We start from the raw sequence: 6,966 nt of genomic DNA on the forward strand, positions 1-6,966 counted from the left end.
TCTTTTCATTGGACAATAGAACACTCATTGTCCTCCTGCCTGGGAAAAGTCAGAGTTACTGATGCAAATGTACCAAATTAGTACAAAAGTGTGACGATGGCATTAATGATTTGAGGTGCTGTAAGCATATGCACATGCTCAACAGTAGCACTCCAGCTGGTGGGCCTCAAATTTTGACACTGCTCCAAAATTCCAAACATATCACCAGAGAGGTTTATTCCAGCAGTCAAGGATATTCAAAACTCATTGGATGGTCATGGCTCCCGAAAAGGTCCATTGGACATGTAGGGCCCGTTTGAGAGGGCTGAAGCTTTTGGTTGAGCTGCTTTAGGGAAGCTACTAAAAGAAGCCTACGAAAAGCCGTTTTTTTAGCTGGACAACAAATTTAGACCTTTCACCAAATATTTTGTATAGTGACTAAACCAAACCGCCTAGTCCTAGACTCCTGGTCTTGGGCCATGGCCAAGATAATCATCTTCAATTAATAACTGGTTAATTATCAAGCAAGCAAACGCAAACAGAAAGGATAAAGGGTTAAAATTTTCTCATTGGAATTTGTGTTAATGGAATTAACCATAGTTTGAGCTCAAAAATTAATTATTTTGATTACATTTGGGAGAAAATTTGGGATTTCATTATTTGAAATTCTAATTGAACTAATCTGGAGTTGGTAGGCCGTAGGCCAGCCTAAGATCATGTCTAATTGCACTGAATCCAAATTTGTTCTGTTTACTTTTGTTGGTTTCCCTTTCTTTGTAAGAATAAATAACTTGCGCTACCTCCTTGTCTGGCCCTTTGTCATTTTGATTTGAAAAGCCTGTTGGGCTGTCATGTATTTGGGCGATATGTCTACCCCATGTCAGGTTCTGTTCATACTGGACTTTGGAAGAGCCTGGCCCATTAAGAACAACTTGAAGAACCATCAATTTGAATGATTCTACCTTCAAGCCCATTAAGTCTTTCTGGATCATGATTTCTCATTTTACTCTGAACAAGCTTCTTCATGTAAAATTTATTAGGGCCTATTTGTATTGACTAACTAGTAACTTCCCTGTGTTCTTTTGATGGAAAGTGAACTTTACTTTTGGTAAAATTTTTAGACACTTTCCAAGGTTTATACTGGTGGGTCGGTTCTGGTTCCTAATTACTGGTCCCAATTATTTAAGATTACATATGTCCAAAAGGGTAGTTTTGGTAATGTTTTGATTGAAACCAGAAACCCTACCATTGATTCGATCAAATGTCCTTTTGGTATTCTTTTTGTTCTTTCATTTTCCCCTCTTTCTCTGAGATCACATCTCAGCCCCACAAGGAGCCGCCCCACAACTCCCCACAGCACATCTCTGCCATGTATTGGGAACATCTCCCGATGATGACATCATCGGGGCTGGTACTATCATCGGGGGATGTTCCCAATACACAGCAGGGATGTACTGTGGGGACGGAGATGTGAACTCTCTCTCTCTAACCTCTTTGTCACGGTAATAGAACCTAACCCTAACTCTTCCGGTCTTCCTCTTTTGTTTTTCCCACTGATCTCAAATCTATATTCGGTCTTCACCCAAGTCCTAAAATCTATGGCATGTAATAGTAGTGACAACGGTGGCCAATGGCATCAAGATATTTAGATTCTTAGTTTTCCATATGCCTCATTTTATAGGATTTGTATGCTTCATATTTCAAACTCATTCCCTAAATGAAGTTGCTCTTGTCTTGGGTATGCAATTGCTTCAATTTACAATCACATTGAAGCTCAAAGGTATAATGGATAGCTGAAGCCTAAAGGTATTATAGTCAGGTCCATTGGACCAGACCAGGGGTGTCAATTGGATTGGTTTTGGTCTAATCTGATCCAATCCAATGTGAGTCCATTATAAATGGACCAGGTTCAATCCAATCCAATATATGTTTTGGACCAATTTGGACCGGTCCAATTCAATGTCTGAACCATCTAATCTGTTCAAATTCATTTTGATTTAGATTGGTTTCAACCCAAACCCACTCCATTGATGTATATATTCTTATCTTATATCAATGGACCAGATATTGGCTTAATCCAACCTAATCCAATATAAATTTGTTATGCCTTATTGGTCCATCCAATCCATCCAAATTAGTTTTGGACTGGATGGAGTCCAATTCAAAACCGATTCATTGACACCCTTAGGCCAAACCCAATTATCCCGATTATTAATCATCTTGGCTCTGGGTGCAAAGTTACATATCCTATGGGTTTGATTTGGGAATGGGACAGTGCGTGCAATTCCTTCTCGGTTCGGGACTGATTCTACCCTATCCTAATTTAGACCTAATCCATTGACAGCTCTAAATAATACCACTTTATCTATTGAGGAAAATTACAAAACTGTGTGAACAAAATTCCCTAAAACAGCACAAACAAAAAGTTTAAAGAGTCTTTTATAAAACTGCCTCGTTTGCCCAATTAACATTACCGGTTTAAAGAATATCTATGGATAAACCTATTTATCAAATTAACACTTTCGCAGATGTTATGACACGTCATTCTGATGCTCTGAGTGAGATGGGATTGTGGCTGTGGCGCCAAAGTAGATTTAAGAATACGAGCCCACACTGAACACTCTGATGCCGTGTCGATCCCTAATTGGCTCTTCTTATTTTAACACTCTGTCATTATTAACGTTGGAACATGGTTGCTGCAGGTCATGTGATCCACTTGGATTGGACCCTTCATCTGTTGTCCCATTCTGAATTCCACGTCATCCAGAGATAATCCTCACCATCCGATGAAGATCCTTTATTATGACGTCGTCCAACATATGGACCTCCTTGATGGTTGTGGATACGGATCACCACTTCTGACATGGACACGTGGCAAACTTAAATCATGAGCTTATCTTTGCAGTAGTACCCTCGTAGCATAATAATTTTGTAGGGTCTGAAATCTGAATGATCTCTCTCTCTCTCATTACCATGAATTTTCATTCTTTTCCTCCCCCATCTCCCACCTTGTTGTACTTCTGCGATGTGATAAGACCAAAAAGAGTGTGGGGCCCTTTTGGGCCCAACCCATCCTTTCACTTGTCCAAACTCCCTTTTCATCTCATTACTGTTGTATTTTGTTACAAATCTCCCACCTCCTACGCATTCACTGCCTCTCAGGCTCTCAGCCTCTCAGCCTCTTGTCTTTCTCTTCTCTTCCCTTTCTCAACTCTGTCATGGCTCTTGGCTCTGAGACGGTCAGGTAGTGTTCCCCTAACTTGCCACTTGTCTAATAGTCAGTCTTAAAATCAACCATCATCTACCGGTGAATCAGCGAGTTGGCCCATTGCCACGTGGAAGGTCAGAAAAGTCCGCATAAAAGATGTGAGGCTCGGATTTATAATGTGATCTATGAATTTGGCTACGAGTAATCCGAACATTACTATACTGTACATTACCCTGGTCAAACAAAAAGATCTGACAAATGGGCTTTTTTGTTGTTTGTAATTTTCTGGGCTTGAAAAATGGGCTGTGTTTGTTTTTAATACATACAAGCGGCGGATACAAGTTCTTTAAAATTCTTAGAAGGCCCTTCATCTAGTCCCAAATCCCAATTACTTTCCTGCAAGTGCAAGGGGCGCAACTCGGGCCGGGTTGAGATCAAATCCTAAATCAACATTTATCTTGAAGCCTCAAGGCCCTCAACCCTAACCCGACTCTGATTCAACTCAATTATGAGTTGGGATTGGGTTTAGGTCAGAATCTTACATCAACCCTAACTTAACTTGACCTAATATTAGATTGTCATTTTCTTACCCTAACCTTAAGTCCCTAACCTTGACCCTATCAACCGAATTGTTTTGGATTAGTTTGGTTTGGCCGGTCCAATCCAAGTCGACCTTTCTTGTGGGCCATCTGCTAAGCGGGACCCAAATGGTAACTCGTCGGAATACTGAGGTTGTGACACCTGGCAATTTTGATGGAGCCCAAGTCCCAACTACGTGACCTGACCCCAAGCTGTGACTCTGTGAGACCCATCTGATCTCACTGTGCGAAAACAGCAAAACAGGGATCCTCTTTCTGTTGCATCTAACAGCCTCACGTCTTAGGATACTGAGGGGGACCCACCTACACACAAGCCCCCTCTCTCTCTCTCTTTCCAATAATTGTGTGAGAGTGTGGAGTGCGTAGTGCGCACGTGTGACGTTCTTTAATCTTTTTCCTCCGCTCATTCCTTCCCCTTTTGTGACGATCACCACAGTGCCAGTGCACGTTAGCATAAAAAGTAGCTCAAAGTGAAGTAATCTTTTCTTTTCTTTCCACTAATAACCGTTCGGCGAGACACAGACTCACGCTGGTCTGGTGCTTCGCATGGGGCCCACAGGGGAAGGCTGATGGTGGTGGGGCCAGCCCAATGGAGAGGCGTTAACAGTGACAGCTTGGAAAGGCTGTCGCCTGTCGGTGGCCAAATGGTCAAACCGAATGACTTTCCCAATCAGATCAGCCTACGTGTATGAATTGAGCCACGTCAGCAGGCTGGACAAAGACAGAGCACGTGCCAATTGCAGCTTGTGGGACCCTCCCTCAGCCCCTGGACCCCTCTTTTGATCTTCCAGCATCAATTCTTGCGCCAAAATTTTCAGTGCCATTTGCTTATTTTAAAACTGATGGTGGGAGATCAGAGATCAGAGATGGGACATATAGGCTCTGGGAAGTGATGATGTGCGTGTGGACCCACATTATTGACATCGTCAGCAACCACTCTTAACTTTGGTACTGACTACTGTGTGAATGTGTAGAGAGAGAGAGGGGGGCGAGAGGAGAGAGAAGGGAGAGAGGTGGTTGGTCAGGGTCATGTCGTCACCTCCCGCCAAGGGTTTCAGTTCAGTTCAGATGAAGAAAGCAGTTCCATAGTTGCATGGCGTCAGTTGTGGTAAAAAATTCGTCCCCTGTTTGAATAGATTCACTTTTTATCTCACACAGAAATGGATTAAATACATATACAACTCATAAAAGAGAGAAAAGGATTCTCATTTTGTACTTTTGCTCATACTTTTATCCTACCCCTTTTGAACTCGCTACATTGTTCAATTTACCTAAACGCCCTTTGGATTTTTAGGACATTAAGGAGTAGTTTTCAATTTTCATAGCTAACAAGTGCAGCTACCCTTTTTGAAAAACTTTGAAACCAAAATTACTATATTATTCTTGTTTGGATAAGCTTCTCTTTTAATCTCCTTCTACGCTCTTAAATTTATTTCACTCGCAATAAATTCAGTTTAGGTTGTGTTTGGTTTGAAGGAAAAGGTAGAAAAAGAACGGAGAAAATAGTGAAACCTATATAAGATTAAGTTTTTTCAGGCAACAATCGAGGGTTTAAATTGGATTGTGATTAAGGGTTTGTTTGGATATATTTCCGCTTGTGAAGTTCGGGCTGTGGAAAACAAAAATGAACCAAAAACGTGTTTTGAGCTTACATAATAATCTAAATCCAAAACATTTTTAAGCCCCCAAAGCACAAAGCTTAAAATTGGGGCTTCATGCTTTTGGACCACTCACCAGTCACCAGCCTTCAGAATCACTAGACTGAATCCCTGAAGCATACAGAAATGGAATAGACCACATCTCCACCCCACAACTCTCCACTACACATTCCCGCTGTGTATTTGAAACATCTCCTAAGGATAGTATTAGAACTGATGATGTCATCATTGGGAGATACTTTCAATACACTGCGGGGATGTAGTGTGGGACAGAAATGTAAAGGTTTTAGACTTATCTAAGAGGAGAAGGGAGTTATTCATGTAAACTTTAGTCATAGGCTTAAGGCTCGTCTTGGCCCTGTACATCTTCTATTAATGAAGAGGCAAAGTGCGGCTTGACCCATGAGTATGAGTTGAGTGGTCACTCTAATTGGTTGGATCAACAGGTTGATTCTACTCCTATCTTATATGATAATCATTACGGTGCAACTTTGATCGACTCGGGTTGAGAAATTATTACAATTTGAATGAATATGGGATATAGTGTAAATTCTTCAAATTGGATACTCCACTTGCAGCAACAAAAATATATAGTAGCTTTCATTCTTCTTTTTTTCATGATACTAGTAGAATGGCCCATGCGATGCATGAGAAATTTGAACCAGTGAATGATACCACAATCAGATATAGATCTTAACTAAGTTAGGTGTAGCCACTTGTTTGATTCTTCATTAATTGTGTTAGTGCCAATCTGTTTAATTGTTCCAAAATGAAATCATACTTCAATTATTTTATCATAGTTGAGTGTGAGTGGTAATGTTAAGAAAACAAAATTGACTTAAAATATGATCAATGGTTCTATTTGATATATAATGTAATGTATGTGTATATAAGAACGCAAAAAACTCTATATTGTAACATTAGGACAATGGCTTAGAGGGTCGTGGAATCAACCATAATGCGGTGCGGCATAGATTCAATTCAATTAAAGAACTTAGTAATAAGGGGATTTGCTCTCAACTTTCCAGTGCAAGATGTTGAAACCAAACCTAGAGGATGCCAAAAGCAAACTAGGAGGGTTTTGCTCATAGCTTGCAAGTGCAAGATGTTAAAGCAAACAACTTGGATCTTCATGTAGAACAAGCACTAAGTTTTGGTATTTTTATGGTGTCTTTCGTTGATGATTAAGAGAATTAGGTGTATGAGAACTTACAATTTATAAAACACCAGAAAAATGTTTAGAAATTACAAATACAAATTTGATTTGGGCAAATATAAGCCTATTAAAGACACATGATTAAACATTGAATTAAACTCAAAAATGAAAAGTTTTTGAAACTTATAAATCAAAACCCTAATTGCTTAAAATTAATTAAACAAAAATAATTATTAAAGAAAATTTTAAACTAAAGCATGATGTGAAACCAAAATTCCTATTGCATTTTCATAACTTAAAAGGGTAAAAGAGATAATAGAACTTTGCAATTGTGATACAGATGATATTGAGTACAATTTTGGCATA

The sequence above is a fragment of the Nelumbo lutea genome, chromosome 1 (genome assembly GCF_056320005.1).
Source record: "Nelumbo lutea isolate HS-2025 chromosome 1, American lotus-T2T, whole genome shotgun sequence".
In the NCBI taxonomy this organism is placed as follows: Eukaryota; Viridiplantae; Streptophyta; class Magnoliopsida; order Proteales; family Nelumbonaceae; genus Nelumbo; species Nelumbo lutea.